General features: G+C 42.5%; 1 protein-coding gene across 1 annotated transcript in view; it reads left to right on the top strand.

Moving 5' to 3' along the window:
• The window catches only part of LOC146041947 (uncharacterized), a 68,313-nt gene that overhangs the window by 36,950 nt on the left and 13,529 nt on the right, over positions 1-17,834 (top strand). The window lies entirely within an intron of this gene.

The following is a 17,834-nucleotide window of genomic DNA, read 5'->3' as shown; positions in this document are numbered from 1 at the left end:
GGAGAACCACTGAGATTGTAGCATAGGGTAACTTTAGCGAGTAGGGGGCATGACTCAGCGATACAGGGAGATAGGGGGACAGAGATGAGAGAGACAGAAAAAGAAAGTGAGATAGAGAAAGAGATATCTCCCAACATCCCGATTTCACCAGGACCGCCAGAGTGATGAAACCAGGTGTCGAGCCATGAAACTACCCCCCCCCCCCCCACCCCTTCCACCAAGACCACACACTCTTCTTGTAGGTAGAGGTGTGGGTGTGTCTTAGTATAGGGCCGCACCCTCCTTCTAAGACCGTTCTTATTACATGCAACCACACACCACCTGTTACATCTTGGTGGTGACACTTTCAGTCCCACCACACCAATCAGATTTGTGTGTGTCATCTTAATGTTGTTTAGTGTGTTTTCATTGAATTACTCATAAACAAAATGTAGTATATTGCAATTGTGGGAATAAAACACTGACAATGAAATCTATCGGGCAAGTAAAACTGAGATAACTCAGATTAAATAGAAAATCCTATAATTAACATATAAAAATCCATTGTGTATGAACGGCATGTTTGTATTCATGTAGAAAGTACAGTTGGTAAAATGTTTTGACAGGGAAGAAAAAAGTTCTGGTCCGTGATGGCTGGAGTTTAGTAGCCTTAATAATACAAGTTCTCTAATTATGAAACCAGCTTTATGGGTAAGAGAATGGCTAGTCTGGTCTCCATGGCTACACTGCTTGGAGCTGCATGAAATGTTTTAATTTCAAGTGTTGATTTGGATGAAATCCCAGCAATAATCAACAGGAGATTAGAAACATTAAAACACAGCGGGGAATTTTAATGTTGTAGAAGAATGGGCGCCAAAAGAGTATCTGATACAATTAAACCTGAAACCCAGTTATAAAAGGTATGGAAGCCAATAACTGAATGATACTATGTACTAATTGGTTTAACAGTGGTAGAACATCCTGTGGACACAGTTGATACGTTCATAACAAATATCCTGCAACAACAAACAAGGTTTGTATTGTATCAACCTGCCACAGAGAAACCCTTTAACCGCCTTAGCTGTTCTTTTAGAGTTTCTTAATGAATGCAAATATATTATACTGTAATTGGGACACTGTCTGTCCATTTCTGCTTGCATTTAACATTGATAATATAATATTCAGTCATAGAGAGAGATGCTACCGTAAAAGGAATTGGTTATGTATTAAAGCAGGCATGGCCAATCTGTGGCCCTCTGGCTATTGTGAAACTACACATCCCAGCAGAAGCGGAACTACCATTGGTGCAACAGATGCATTGCACCGGGGCCCCTGAAGATTAAGGGGCCCACTTCTGCCACCCACTGCTGTGTGGCATATTGTGAACTTGCTTTGGAGTGGAAGAGGGCGGCCCAAAAATGTCGTTTTGCACCTGGGCCAACCACTCGTAAGTTCCGACACTGCCTCCCAGCATGCCTTGCCATAGTTTTAGCATTCCCTAATAAAAAAACTGTGGCAAGGCATGATAGGACTTGTAGTTTCTGGAGGAAACTTATGGCTGGAGGGCCATAGTTTGGCCTTGCCTGGATTAAAGGGTCACTGGTCTCTAGACAAACAGTCAATACTGTAGGTCAACACCAAAAGGTCAAAATTCAAAATGTCAACATTGCTAAAGTGTTGATACAGGAAAAGTTGACACGTGAAAAGGTCAACGTGTGTTTTTCAGGGTTTTTTGTGTTAATGTAGAGAACGGAGCAATTTACTTAGTAACATTCACATACAGGTTAAAATGGTATTAATCAGAACAAGTATCCAAACTGTTTGAGGGGCTGTACTGGCTGTGTGATGCATCTGTGGCAACCCAAAAAATGGAGTGAATGCACCAGGCTTCTCAACTGGGCTGTGCAGATAGGGGGTTACCCTAGTATATGATCACTCTAGTGATGCAAATGCAAAATATTGCGGTGAATGTTGCGCCGGGAAGGACACGGTATGCAGGGGGGCTTTGCGCTGTACTGGGCACCCTCTTGACGTGGGTTTTAGTTTTGCGTATCCTTGCAAAACTGCAACCCATACTGAATCAGGCCCATAGATCATAAACAAGAACTCACGTAGAAAAAAATATGTCTCAGAACGATTTTATTACTTGCACGTGGACACGCCGGCTACAAATAGCTGGGGACAATTCTAGTCCTCAGCATTGGTGATCTGCATGCAATTAGCTGTATACGCACACACCCTGCTGACATTGGTGCCTTTACGAGCATTGTTTTTATTCTGTCTGCAGGAACAAACTGCATTGTAATGATTTTAATAGTAAATGGCTTACACCATGGGACTCAAGTGTAGATTGGCATAAACAAGCAGATCCTCTACTTCTGATGACCAGAACTCCTCTTGACTGTAAATAAGCTATTTCTGTGGGCTAATGTTCATAAATGAGATTGATTATTATTAGGCCCTTTCTGTACAGCGTGCATTATGTCCGCCTCTGTAATGCAAAGAATGTTTTTCAATTTAATTCAGAACGACTGATTTTTGCCAATGGATGTCCTATTGCAGAGCGTGTTCCGGTATAATGCTATTTAAAAAAGACGCAGCATGTGCAAATACTATATTGTGGTGCAGAAATGCCCTTGTGGAACTGTTCTGGTACCACCTGTCACGCTGTCTGAACAGTATATTAAACATAATGATTTCCCACTGAGGATTCTGTGAACGCATCACTCATGTAAACTTGATAAACAGATCATTTTGTTACACCCTATCACATTGTAGATGCTGATCCATTATATGGAAACATATTTATTCAATAGCTATGGTGTCTGAAAATATCTAGGCAGCCTGTTTCTACTTTTCTAGTACTCCGGTCACCTGGAAAACATTGGATTACAACAGACTGTAGTAACTTTATAAGGGGTAATTTTACCAAAGCATCTAAAAATGAAAAGAGGTGATATTGCCCATAGCAACCAATGATAGTCTGTCTATCATTTCTCTGTGGCATGATAGACCAAATATGATTGGTTTCTATGGGCAACATCACCTAATTTTATAAGCTTTAGTAAATGTACCTCTAAATAGCCACTATTAGTTTCCTTGAATATTTTTTTTTTTAAACCAGCCAGCCTTCAAGTTTATAATGAGTACAGTGATATACTGTATGCCCTACATATTGTGTTCCTTACATTTTCCAGATATTTTGATAGGTTGTATCTTATTCTATCAATTGGGGCATATGTTGTATATGTCAGAGTCTAACAACAGAAATAGGCTAAGCATTACACGAGTGATTACACTGGAGGGACAGCAGATGGTGCTGTTTCATAAACGATGACTATGCGGTCTCTCTTCTTTGTTATAGTATACTCTTCTTTTTAATCCTCCTTGTTGTGAAATGTTACAAGTTAAGGTGATATCAAAGTTTATCCCACAATTCTTTCCAATGGTGTGTCTCATGACAAACTATAGTTACTAGAGTCTAGGACTTTCCTGCCTGCACTGGCCATTGTGAATGAATCGGTGCCTCTATCCAACCCCATTATTCTCATTAGCTTGGTAAAATCAAAGTATAACTTAATAAGGAGAAAATAAAAGCAACATACATCAGTTTATATTCTGACAAAAAGGCGATGCCTTGTTCCACTATTTGGAAAACATTTATGTACCCCAATGCTTTCTTCTGTGATTCACAAAAAAATCATTGTTTGAGAACAATTAATTTTAATGATCTGTCACAAAACCATTAACACAGCTCGTTTCTCAACGCAGCTTTGCCTCTTCTACCAATTTGAAGCAATTGGGATCATTCACAGATATCATTAGTGGTGAATCGTTATACTTGTACCTTTTAATTTAGTTCAAATCTATGACCTTAACAAACTGGCTTTTCAATCATTAGTGCTCATCAAAATTATTTTCAGGTTATTAGTTAGCTGAAGCAACCAAATGTTCTCCTGCTAATTTGATGCATTAGTATTTCTACGCTCTAATTCAATCAACAGCAAAGTAGGGGGAAAAATAGATACAAAATAGATACATTTGTCCTTGTCTGTTCAGTCAATAGGATAGCGCAGCCTACAATTATATATCATGGAATTACACATTGATAGATCTTGCTTAATTCTCTGGTACTGGTTCTCAGATTGAAGAAAAACTGTGTCATTAAGACAGAGCAACATTCTCATAAAAATTTAATCCTATGGAAGTTTGAATACATACAGGGCCTGATTCCGGGTAGCTCGCTAAGCAGCGAAGATCAATGCTTACTGAGTGCTTAAGGCTGAAATGCCGCCACACAAAATGCCTGCTCCCACCCTCCACCACCACCACCGCTGAACCCCCTAGATACCATGAGAGGGGATGTGCTCGCTAACACATCCCCTCGTATTCCTTTGCACTGACTTTTATTTCCTCTGCAAAGTCTCGAAGATGGGGCGGGTGCTGATGTCCTGTGACATCAACCACACGCCCCCCGGCAGGCATTGGCCCACCTGTGTTCCCATGGGAACACCCAGCATTTTTATGAGGACACTTATAAATTGCTGGGTGTTCCCATGGGCAAGCCCCATCACCGCCAACATCTGCCCCTGTCCCTCCCTCCACACAACAAGCGGTCCAATGAGTGTTTAACTCACCAAAGCCATTCTATGATGGGTTCTGCACATGCACAAATACATGCTTGCACATGTGCAAAGCAGGGCCGAATTTGCTCCATTCCGAATGTACAATATGGCTTGTCTACAAAATGTCTTTATGAGTGCAAGCCTGTCTACTGAGTCGCCAAATTGCCCCAGTCTTTGTAAAAACCAATCCTTATCTACAGTTATAATACTGTAGCTTATTGTAATTTAGGTCTTATTCCTCTACAGTGACCAAAGACAATTTCCAACTGCAGTCTTGCTGTGTACACACGGTGAGATTTAACATGAGATTTTGACTATATAGTCAAAATCGCATGCAGATCGTAAGCAGATCGCACAGTATTTTTACCTTGAGATCCCGATGCGAGCTCCCATGACATCACAAATCGAAACCCAGATAGACTGGGCTGCAATGACTATATAGTGCAGATTGTATGAATTGCATGTAAAAAGTACAGAGATAGCAAAGATTGCATAGATCTCACCGTGTGTACACACCATTTGAGTTTTCATATTAACATTAAAGCATTGCCTTATACAAACAAATACTTCAAGCATATAAAAAAACACAGCTGCCAGGCTGTTACCCATTCAGCCCCTTTCTAGCCACGTAACTCCCATTCTCTACCCCTTCACTGGCTGCCCATAAAATGGTGAATCATTTTCAAGATTAATTTACTGAGTTTAAAAGTCCTGCATGACCAAGGAGCAAGGTCCCTGAAGCAGCTTCTGATTCCATACTGTCCCAGGCGATTACTGTGATCTGTAGATTAAGGACTTTTAGCAGTACCTAGAATCTCCATAATTCATCTGGGGGTTGAGCTTTTAGCCATGCGGCTCCAACTCTACAGAATTCACTTCCTCGCACAGTTCTAGCGTCCCCGAGTCTACAATACTTCAAAAACAGACTCAAGACATTCCTGTTTACTTAAGCATTTCCTTCACTCCCTTAAGTATTGTTTATAAAAAGCTTTTCTGTACTACATTGTTCTTGTACTGTATTACATTCATTCTATCTGTTAAGTTCCTTGAGTTCTATTGAAGAAAAAAATGCTATATAAATAGTATTATTATTATTATTATTATTATTATTATAATTATTACTTCCATGTAGCTTACCATTTGCCTGTGCTGTGTATAGTAAGAAAAGTGACCTAGTAGTAATTCCAGCAAAATTCAATGAGTGTTTTGTAACTCATTTATTTACTGTCGAATACAGCGGCCAACCACCTTTGCCAACATCATATTTAAAAACAAATCAGCAAATCCTCTGTATACTGCAGGATGAAAACTCATTCATTCTTATTTAAAAGAAAGGTTTTCAATGTCTTTGTATCTTTTAAAACGTTCAACCGATTTCTTAAAACAACTCATATTCCTATCTCACAAATGCAATCTTTTTCAATCCAGTTAAATTGGAAAGGACACAGGTGTAGGCCGTAAAAGCCTGAAAAGTAATTTGTAATGCCTGTTCATGCTTATTAAATACAGTTTGCAGTAACAGAAATAAACAACTAGCATATAAATCAGTGGCCCAATCAAGCATTTAAGAATAGAAATATGAGCATTTCTTTATGTCTTCATCAATGCAAATATCTCAGGAAAATGTGTATAAATATTCAAACAAGATGAACAGTTGATAAAAAGTAACAGAAAGCAAAGGCGTATTAAGTATTTTCGAAAATGGAAAAGTCAGTGTTATCAATACCCGTCATGCAATTGACACTTAGAAAGTATAGGCAGCCAACTTGTTGGCTAAATGGTATTCTGCCTATTCAATTGCTTGAGCTTTATGACATGAGAAGGCTCAGGGTCACATGTATCAAGATTAAACTGGAGAGTGATAAACAGCCAGCCAATCAGTTACATCGGACCAAATCGGCTTTCCCTGACATGTCTTCAGGTCCGATGCGCAGTCCTGTGCGCATCGGACCCGAGCTGGTGGTTGGACCTGCTGGCCATTCGACCACCCATCCTGGGACCTCCCTCCTGGCGGTGAGATGGGCGGGATGCAAGGACGCATGCGATCCATTACAACAAATTGTGACCGTGTAGAGGAAGAACTTTAAACCATACTTGCCTACTTTTTATTGCTCCATTCTGGCAGAAGGAGGAGGACAGGCGAGGTCCAGGCTTCCATGTAAATTCCCCATATGTTATCTCCCCCCACCCCCCATATGAACAAGCGATCGTCTCTCGATCTTGACTTTTTTGGATCCCAGAAGGAGGATTCATTGTTCCTCCTCTTATCAGTCATTATTGTCTCTTACCTCTCTCCACTCCATTCTGTCCTCGATATTGCTGCCTGGCTCAATTTCCTCTCCAAAATTCCCAAATGTTGATGCACTAAGAATGTACACAAACTGGCTTAGAGGATACAGTCGCCAGGTCAACATTATAAAGATCAACATACACTAGGTCGACTTCTAAATGTAATAGGACTTAGGCTGACTTATGCAATAGGTCAACAGTCCTAAGGTCAACAAGGTTGGAAGGTAGACACAAGCATTAGGTCGACAATGGGAAGGTCGACAGTCAAAATGTTGACATGAGTTTTTAAACATTTCATACCCTACCATCCACTTGGGCATGGAGCGAGAATAGAATAGTGTGCCGAGTGCAGTAAGGCACCGTGCCAGGAGCATGTCTTGTGTAGCGAGCCATGTTAGTGGACGTGATATACTGACACGGTGCCCATGTCGACTTACTTTGACGTAGACATGAAAAAAACGTGAAAAAATCATGTTGACTTTCTAACTGTCAACATTCCCATTGTCGACCTAATGCTTGTGTCGATCTTCTGACCCTGTGGCCTATAGACCTATTTCATGAGTTGAATTAACCCTGTTGACCTTTAGTGGTCAACCTAATGTATGTGAACCTTCATACTGTCTACTCTATGACCCCTCACTTACATTTGTGACCGTATCTTCCTTCACACTCCCACCCACCCATTTCCCTCCTCCCAGCTGATTACTTCTTCCCATTACCATCTCCAAGATTTTGGACATAATGCTTCCATCTTTGAGAACCCACTTCATTATAAAAAGTCTACCAGCTCTCACCCTACACCACGTCTCCATTCTCCTTGGTCATCTGCTCAGTATTTCTCCCTAGCCAGTCACCTGACAGCTGTTATTGTCACCGCATCCCATTTGCATACCTCCCAACATGACCCATTCCAGGAGGGACACAATGCTCTGTTTTTGGACTTCCCTCATAATTTACGATTGCCATCACCTATTTTAAACAGGTTAATTGATAAGAAAGGTGTTTGAACACAGCTGATGGCAATCATACATTACCAGGGAAGTCCAGGAACAGAGCACTGTGTCCCTCCTGGAGAGGGTCATGTTGGGAGGTATGCATTTGGAAATTTTATATGGAATGGCAAATCATCAGAAAGCAGCACACTTTGGCCTGTGGAAGTGTAATTATTACACAGAGTACAGTATAAGACACTTTAAAAGTAAAGTGTTACATTTAATTTTGATAAAAGGATACACTCACCAGAAAATTCTTCCTCTGCTTCACTCTCAGCTCTCGGAAGACGCTGCTGTTGGTATCTGTAACACCTCAGCCGCTTCCTGCTGTGTGACACCGCAACCTGCAAGGTGAAGACACTTCATGTTTCCAGTTGTTACACTTTTTGTAAGCCCAGTGGGAACAGCACAGAAATACATTTTCTAGGGACTTCTTCCTCATTAAAGCTTTGTATCTCTGCATGTTCTTTGTTGTGATGCTGTGAGGATAACATTCAATCCTTAATAAGCTATTATTTTTAAAACACTAATGAGTATGTTTATCTTTATTGATAATTTTTTTTAATTTTATGTTTTAAACAAAACCAAAAGTACTATATACTGTATGGCCCTTTAAACGCATTTTGTACAATGCATATAACCACCTCTGTAACTTGTTACATATAGTACTGTGTATATATATATATAAACATACTCACAACTGTAATTACTTTAATAATCTCTGGTGGCAGGAGTCACATAACTTGCTACTCAGTGGTCAAGGACTAGCACACACCCACAACCTGATTCTGACATAGCATTACGCTCTTGAGCAAGCTTATCTGTAACACAGCTTTTAATGGGGTGTATGTATTAAGCCTGGAAAAGAGATAAACTGGAGATAAAGTTGAGAAAAAGTGGAAGGAAAAACGTTCCAGTCAATCAACTCCCAAGTGTCATATTTCAAACACAGCTGATTGGCTGGTGCATCATCTACTTCCACTTTATCTCAACGTTATCTCCAGTTCTCTTTGCTAGGCTTAACCCCTTCAGTGGCTAGCCTGAGAATTTTCCGGGCTGTGCCTCAGTGCCCAGCACAGCCCGGCAGTGCAGCTGAGTTCAATCACTGAACTCAGACAGCTTCAGCGCTGCCCGGCTCCCTGCCCTCTGCGGCGCCTCCGGCTCCCTCCTCCTCCCCCCTCCCCTCCGGGTTTTGTACGAAGTCCCCGGCGCCGGCTTATGACAAGCCAGCTGCCGGGGACAGGGACGCGGAGTGGGGGGGCGCAGGTATGGGCAGCCGCTGATTGATAGTGCAGCGGCGCTGCCCGGACTCAGGGAGGCAGTGGTGGGGTTTTTTTAAGGGAGCACTCCCCATAAAAAACTCACCCAGTGGGGAGCGCTCCCAAAAAAATACCACCACTGAAGGAGTTAATACATCTGCCCCCATATGAGAAAAGTTTTTCCAACAACGGTACTTCCAAGGGTCTCACCACATTCACAGCCTGCATCCCTGATGGACAATGCAGTAAATGCTGTTTTGGTTTAAAGAAGTGTTTTAAATCTTACTCAGGGGCAGCAATGGCTTCTATCTTCTTGCAGGAGGAGACCAGAGCATGCCCAGAGAGGAGACCACCAGCCACCGCCAGCCAGGTATTGGCACCTGCATAATAGATCTGGCAGTTACTTGCACTGTGCATGCACAAGACTTCAGCTTCTATGAACTGCATTATCAGCAGCCCATAGAAGCCAGTTAGGGCTGACAATGAGGCAGGTAGTGGCTTCCCACGAGAAGGCAGTTCTCTGTTAATCGCATGTCCAATCTGGCAGTCCCAGAGAGCGGAAAAACCTTCCAATCAGACTGCCTGTCCTGCTGGTGACTAGTAATGGCAACAGGAAGTCACTGCCAGTCACAGTGAAGGCAGTGCCATCACAGACTGCAACTGGCTCATCAGTAGATTTTATTGGGGAGGAGAGGAGGGGCTGCAGTACTGTAGCCATAGGAAAATTCTACCACTGCTGCCTGGTGTATGCAAAGCAGCCCCAGTCTGTCCCTGAGCATATCTATAATGGGTGTCACTGTCCTTTTTGTGTGGGTTGAGGCAGTGAGCAAAAACTGGTTGGTTTAAGAGGGAGGTTAAGCGAATGGAGAGAGAATATTTATTACAATTTTCATTTTAAATGTGATTGTAAACTGATAATATCAGTTAATTTGCATTGTGATATTAGATACTGTATGCAATATTATTGATGCAAATAACCCAGACCCTCCCCTTAAGTGGTCATCTGAATCTCCTCTTTGGGCTTCTCCTGGAGAGCTAGCAAGGATGCATCTCCCATTAAGAGTGCTAGGATCTAGTGTAACGAGACAGAGTAGTGTCCTGTGAATCAAGCACAGCAGTGACTAGTAAAACAGGTCATGATTTGGGAAGGGAAGAGATATACAGTAGAGAGGTTTGGACCACTTAGATTATAAATAGAGGCTCCAGACACACTTGGCACTGTGACCTGGTTGTAGCCTGTGCAGAGTGTGTTGCGTGGTGAGGCCTTGATGGAAAGCCGGAAGACGGAAGAGATAGGGCAGAGTTTGGAAGTAGAATTAAAATTTCAGAAGGTGAACAGTACAGTTGTTGAGCTACGATCAGTAGTGAAGATGGAGCTGTCTGGAGTGCTGAAATGCTTTACTCAGATTTGTAGTCACACTGGGCATTGTGATGCCAAGGAAACTGTGTTCCTGACAATTCCCGCACATGCACAGAATGGGTCCTGCATGTGCGCAGCTTCCTGATAATGTATAGAATTTGCCAAAATGCCCTTATGTTTTAATTTGATAAGAGGAGCTCAAACTTAAAATATTCTGGGTTTTAGATTATTCAAACAGATTCTTTATAAGCAATTGTCTACAAGGACAACAACCATTATACTGTACTTACAGTAACCGTGGCTTTCAGTGCATTTCCCTTTATGGTCTGGACCAATCACCTTGCAGGGTTCTGGTTTTTATAACTTGAACAGAGTATTTACAGTAGCAGTATAATAATATAGATGAGGTTGAGGAAATATGGCTCTACATCGTAGTGTGTTCCCAGCATTCAACAGAACCATTATTCATTGTGACCTCTTATCATCTATACACATCAAGAAAATATTACAGAAGCACACTTCTACAAAAGTAAAAAATAAATGGGAATATCATTGAGCAGCCAAGGCATTACTAAGCAAAAAGGTAAAGGGGATCTGCAAGTAGGTCATATTTGCCAACTCTCCCGCAACTCCTGTTTTTTCAGGTAGTCCTTCGCACCCAAGAATGACCAAATCTCTCACATCCTGCCCATTGAGCATCATTTTGCAAGGGCCATCTTAAAGTATGGGCATAATGGGCAGCTGCCAATTCTAGGGGCCTTCGAACTGGGATGAAATGGGTTGTGGGTATCTGCCTCCTTAGCTTCTTGGAAGGTAGTAGTTAATGAAACACAATCAGGGTGACCAAGTAGCATTCTCTTCCTGCTTCCCAGCATGCTGAATGGCTGTAGCTATCCACCAATCTGAGTCCAGCATTCTCTACCTGCCTCTCAGCCTGCAGCCAGACAGAGAATGCTATCAACATGCTGATTGGTGGATGGCTTTAGCTATCCTCCAATCAGAGTTCTGATAGCCATTCACTGTATGAAAGCAAGTGGAGAGATGGCACTGGACCACAGGAGGTGTGTGTAATGATTTGTTTTTACTTCAATTTGTTTCCTGTGAATGGATGTGGAGGGGACCCAAATGGATTGCTTTGTCCAGGGCCTACAATGCTGTTAAGACGGCCCTGCATTTAGCCCCATCTCATACCCATTAACTCATGAATTGTGCCATTTTGCCATGATAAGGGCAGGACTTATCAATGACACAAGCCAGCCCCAACCCCTCCACCCTCCTGAACTGTCTCCTCTCCAGGAGAATCCCTGGGAGACCAGGAGGATACCACAAAGGTAGACAAGTATATAGCAAAGAACAATCTATGGGACAATAGCATTTTCATAAATGAGATTTAAAAGTTGCATGTTGCATATTAGTGCAGCCAGACCGCAATGGGAACAAGTACTTAGCGGATCTAAGCAATCAGATCACACAACAAGGCTTAAATACATAAACTTAGAAATGCATGAGGAATAAATGGGAAAATCAGTAAGATCGCTTTTATTCAAATTACATTACACAAAATTGCATTTTCTTACTCGTCTATTCAGTTCTTTTTTTTTATTGCAGAATATTGTACCTAAAAGCTCTTTGTCCGGGATCTTAAACTGGTTACAAATTAATAGTCACTAAAGCAGATTTTCCAGATTCTGCTGATAATTAAAGAACCTTCCTACGTTATTGATTTTTATTTTTTACTTTACTATTATTAGGTTATGAAACATGATGGAAGTCCTCCTCCAATACATAAACTAATTGGATTTATATTATATCAATTACTAAAGAGATTATTGCCACTTCTAACGGAACGCTTAGGATGTGCAATTTAAGTTTTCATTTTAAAAATGAATGTTTCCCTAATTGCTGCTACCACCAACCTAACCAAGAATTATAAATCAGACGAAATGAGGAGACTCTGAATCAATATTGAATATGCTTTTTCTGCAGCTATCAACCCATAAAAACAAGACACAGTCTCAAGCCTTTTCTAATCATTTCCTACATGATGGATGTAAATGTCACAAATGAATCAATACCCATCAGCAACATACATTGAATTGCTCTAAATGGAGCAGAATAGGACACAACACAGATAAACAAAGTAGACAGCATTGTTTGGAAGCCAAGTCATGTGCAACATAACAAGCATCCAGGCTAACCCGGACAATACTGATTTTTAAATATTAAAGGACCAAACGAGGGAGACAGGAATTTACTGAAAGATGCAATATGTATGTGACAGTGGCAAGATAGATCCAACTAGGGTCCTAGGTAAGTTACTGGTCTGTAAATAAAGAAAAAGAGCCCTCGTCCAATTCATCCATACCACTCAATCTCCCTTCTTGGCGTCTTGCCTGAGTGGAATACAGCTGCATCCCTAATAGATACAGTATGTATGGTTCAGTTCTCCACCCAAATTTTGTGCATCTGAACCAGTGGCAAATGTGCAATTTCTTTAGGGGGTTTCCAAATATTTGATTTGGAAACCCCCTAAAGAGTGATTTTAGCTCATTAGCTATTGTGGCAGGGACAGCATCTTTACTCATGTAAGTAATGTGGAAGATCCACTCCAGGTTATTGTCCCCAGGACTGACATGTGTGCGGCGGCGCTCTCGCAGCTGGGTTCCCCAGCGCCCTGAGAAGGGCGGTCCGGGTACTGCCATTGCATACCCTACAACTTTACTGATTTTGCCAGTACAGTACCGTTTTTAGCAGTCTGTACCGGCAAATACAGTTTGTACTGATTGTACCGCTCTTCTGTCACTCACTGCGCCACAAAATCATTCCTCCTCCTTGCTGTCTGAGTTCCTGGGCCCCGTTCCGTGTGCTTGCTGCAATGGTGCGCCAGCTCTCCCGTCTCCCCTTCCGTTCCCATGAGTGCATTGCGGGCATTGCATGGCATCATGATGTCACGCGCCATCACCGCACCCTGCGCACTCAGGGGAAGGATGTCTCTCTGCCCTCACTATCTGCGCAGACTGAGAACTCAGGGCGTGATCTCTATGAGGGAGAGAGGGGTGCGGTGGCCACTGCCCGGCGAGCATGAGGGGGATGATGCTTTCCACTGACATCTACGCTGCGGTCGCCATCCAGAGCCTGCCACAGTTAAATATACTAAGTTAATATGCCAGCAGCCCACCGAGCCACTATGTGACATGAGCTGCATGATACGTGTAGTAGTTGGTGCACAGTACACGTTCAGAAAGGGGACGTGATTACACCCTTTTTGCCCATGGCCATGCCCCTTTGTTCATGGCCATGCCCCCTTACTGAATTTGTACCGATTTCTTATCTTCAAATGTTGGAGGCTATGCCATTGGCAGCGCCGACTTGTTGCAGGCACCCAACATAGCGGGCGTGGGGCGGAGAGGTGCATGGGGCACCGGGCAGCCTTGTAACCATATGGGAACACCCAGCATTTCATGGGCGTTCCCATGAGAACACAGGGCATTCTCCTGGTAATGAGGCCATGACGCAAACGCAGGGGGCGGGCAGCTGACATTAACAAATGTCAGCTGCCTGCCCACTTCCCCCAATCATACATGCATATGTAAGGTTGCTTAGAGCAACCTTACATATGCATGCACACACCACATCTTTCGATGGTCGGCGACCATCTAAAGATGTAGGAGGTCCTCCCCGGCCTGCGAATGGATGTTATCTATTCACATGCCCTGCATGCAAATCGCCCTTGCAAATGGGTGGTGGCTAGGCCACCATTCACAAGGCAGGGTTTGGTCGACTCCTAAGTCTGCAAATTCACAGCCTTGCGAATCAACCAGAACAACTCCCCTCATGCCTGTGGTGGAGCTAATGCACCTTACAAGTCTCTACAGAATTTTTCACATACAGTAGCAAAAAAGATGCTGTGAATATCATCTTTGTGGGGACTTACGCTAATTTTGCATGTAGGAGAGCTACTAAAAGTAAAAATAGGTAAACTGAACCAAAAATCAAATTTGACTGGAATAAACCATTGGAAAACAGTGATATTTCTATGGTGTGTGCTATGTAAATTGGATCTTAAAAAGGATTGAAAATTGACCAAAAATTATAATTTTATAAGATCCATCGCAAATAGTTCTGTTTGATTTTAAACCATGTTTTATTGTCTGAAACCTTAATTTACTGATGGTAACATTGGAGAGTAGCATGTATGGCACTCTGGGTGAATAATTGCCTTCACAACACATTTATTGGCAAGCTGCTCAATCAGATGTGATGTCACTCAGGTGCCAAAAGGGAGGGGTTATTCTGGTTAGGAAAAAACATTTTGTATCCCAATTGCACACTGAGGGGCAGATTTATTAAGCTTGGAGAAGAGATAAACTGGAGATAAAGCGGAGAAAAGGTAAAAGGAGATAACGCATCAGCCAATCAACTCCCAACTGTCTTTTTCAAACACAGCTGATTGGCTGGTGATTTATCTCCTTTTACCTTTTCTCAGCTTTATCTCCAGTTTATCTCTTCTCCAAGCTTAATAAATCTGCCCCTGAGTAAGAAATATCCACATACTAATCAGATAATACAGAGATCTTGGTTGCATATGCCTGCAGATATAGGGCTAAGCCCCCAGGCTGTACATCAAGGCGTCTCTGTGTCACTGGGGGACCCTAATACTGGGTATGGGTCTGGGGTGTGGGAACCCATCATGCCGGCACAGGCTGATCACTCCAGGGCAGCATACAAATGAAAATTAGTAGGGGTTAATAAGAAGCACATAAGTGCTATGTTAGAAAGTGAAAGGTGTGATTAAAATACAAAATGTCTACAATCTGATTGATATCAGATTGTGATGTCATTCAGGTGCCAAAAGGGAGGGGTAATTCTGGTTAGGAAAAAACATTTTGTACCCCAATTGCACACTGAGTGAGAAATAACTACATAATAATCAGATAATACTAGTACTAGTATTATATAGTTATTTCTCACTCAGTGTGCGATTGGGATACTGAATAATTGCCTTTACTGGCTGCCTATACAATGGTGAATCATCTTCAAAATTAATTTACAGGGTTTCAAAGTCCTACATGACCAAGGCCCAAGGTACCTGTAGAAGCTCCTGTATCCATACTGTCCCTCTAACCCCTCCCCCCGTTGAGCTTGCATCCAACTCTGCATGGGCCCTTAGTGGCGCATACCATCCCAATACACAATACTTCATACAGAAATGGGAAAATACATTTTGATAACGCACCCAAATCAGAGATATGTAGAAAGCTTTTTCACTGCTGTGACTGAATATATAAACTAAAAAACATAATGCAGGAACACGCTACAGACCTCAAAACAATTTAGGCGCAACAAGAACAATTTGTGCAGCAAACAGCGGCCTGGCCACATAATATAATACCTGGATTAAACGAGAGATTTGTAGAGCACTTTTTGATCCAAATCTGTACGTACAGCAATATTGCAGCATTTGATATATAAATGTTTCCTATTGTGCTTAGAATGCTTTTAGTGGTTAAAGTGTGATCCTGCATTTCAACTTCTAGTTTATACAGCCGGGCATAGCAGCAATGTACTATTACAAATATTTCATGAATGTGGGTTTACAAATGAAATGCCGTATTTTCCTTACTGTGTGTGTCTAATGCTGGGTACACACCAGGACGACTAGGGCCCGATCCCCACAATCTCGATCCAATTCCGATCAATTGGATGTAGATTGTGTGCTGATTGGGCCCTTTTCTGACCTGGTGTGGACCGATACCGATCCGATGCGCGGTCCCGCGGGTCGGTCGGTCGTTAGTGAGATCCTACCTGCTGCAGCGGGTCGTCCTGGTGTGTACCCCGCATTACTTTTGAATGCTGGGGATTGTTCATGACAGGAAGTGATCCTATGATTATAGGATAGGTGGTCCTGGGTGATTTAAAGGTCTGTGTAAAGGTGGCTATACACACGCAGATTTATCTTCAGATCTGGCTGGTTTGAACAAAAACCTGGTTATGGACGAGAGCAAATGACATTTGACCATTTGCTTGGAATTGCAGGAAAACTGACAAACTGTCACTCATCCATAACCATGTTTTTGTTCCAACCAGCCAGATCTGAAGATAAATCTTACTAGTGTATGGGCACCTTAGGACTGCAGCATCTAGGGAGAAAAGGAGTACCCAAAGGGGTTATTCTGATTTGTTCGGACGGGGCCAAATTTGGCCCTGTTCTGATGGTTTGGGGGCTGCGCATGTGCATGAAATATTATGCACATGCGCCGCTCCCCTTTGCGAATGACTCTGGCAACTTGCATAGTCGCCGAGCCATTTGCAGGGATCGAGGTGGGCCGGGGGCAGTCTGCAGCAGGGGACGGGGGTCACCCATCAGAACGCCCAGCATTTCATGGGCTTCCCCATAAAAATGCTGGGCATTCCCATGGGATTGCAGGCAGTACAATGTGGGCGGGGCAGGCATCTGACGTCCCTGTCTTCATCACGGTGATCACAAATCAAATTCAGTTTCCACTGACTTTTACTTGTGAAGCCGTTGGGTATGCGGGTCTGTGGCGGAGCAGGCTCTCTGGCACTCAGTAAGCTGTGATCATTGCAGCTTACCCATCCAACAAGAATCAGGCCCCAAGCGAATAACATACTGTACCACCCAACTGTCCTGATTTTGCGGGACAGTCCCATTTTTCTTAGACTGTCCCTCTGTCACACTGTTTCTTGTCAATTTGGCTCCCAGTGTGAACAGTAAAAATAGAGGACTGTCCGAATGGAAATGGTGGGGACTCACGTATTCAGCTGAACAGCAGAGGTGGGTCCAGGGGTGATAGCCTTGACGCGTTTCGCTGCTTAGCTGCAGCTTTTTCCATTCAGACAGTCAAAATCCATTGGGCCCAATAGGAATGGGCATTTGTACCAGAACTGACTCACAGCAACCAAGTGATACCAGTGGGTGAATATACCTAAACAAAACATTGTTTATATTTTTATTGATGGTATTATTTTACCCTATTTCATTTTAGCTTATCCATGCAATTGCATTATTAATATTAAAATGTATTAAGCATTTGAATCCGGTGACCAGCGCTGTTACATCCCCTCCTTTCTTGTATGTTTTCCACTGGGGGAGTTACTACCCCCAGTATTTTGTAATAGCAGCTACTTGACCTGTCAGCTCATCGCGGAGCGCCCTCTCTATATCTTTTGATATAATCCCAAATGCATCAGCCCCAATGTGGCGATATATTTGTTATCCCCCCCGTATAGAGGTAAATTACACTGTATAAACAAAAGACTACAGTACATCTTCATGTGTTTGCTAACAGGATACCATAGTGAAATATAT

Source organism: Crinia signifera, chromosome 19 (assembly GCF_055691185.1).
Source record: "Crinia signifera chromosome 19, ASM5569118v1, whole genome shotgun sequence".
NCBI lineage: Eukaryota > Metazoa > Chordata > Amphibia > Anura > Myobatrachidae > Crinia > Crinia signifera.
This window is presented reverse-complemented; position numbering and strand designations above follow the sequence as displayed.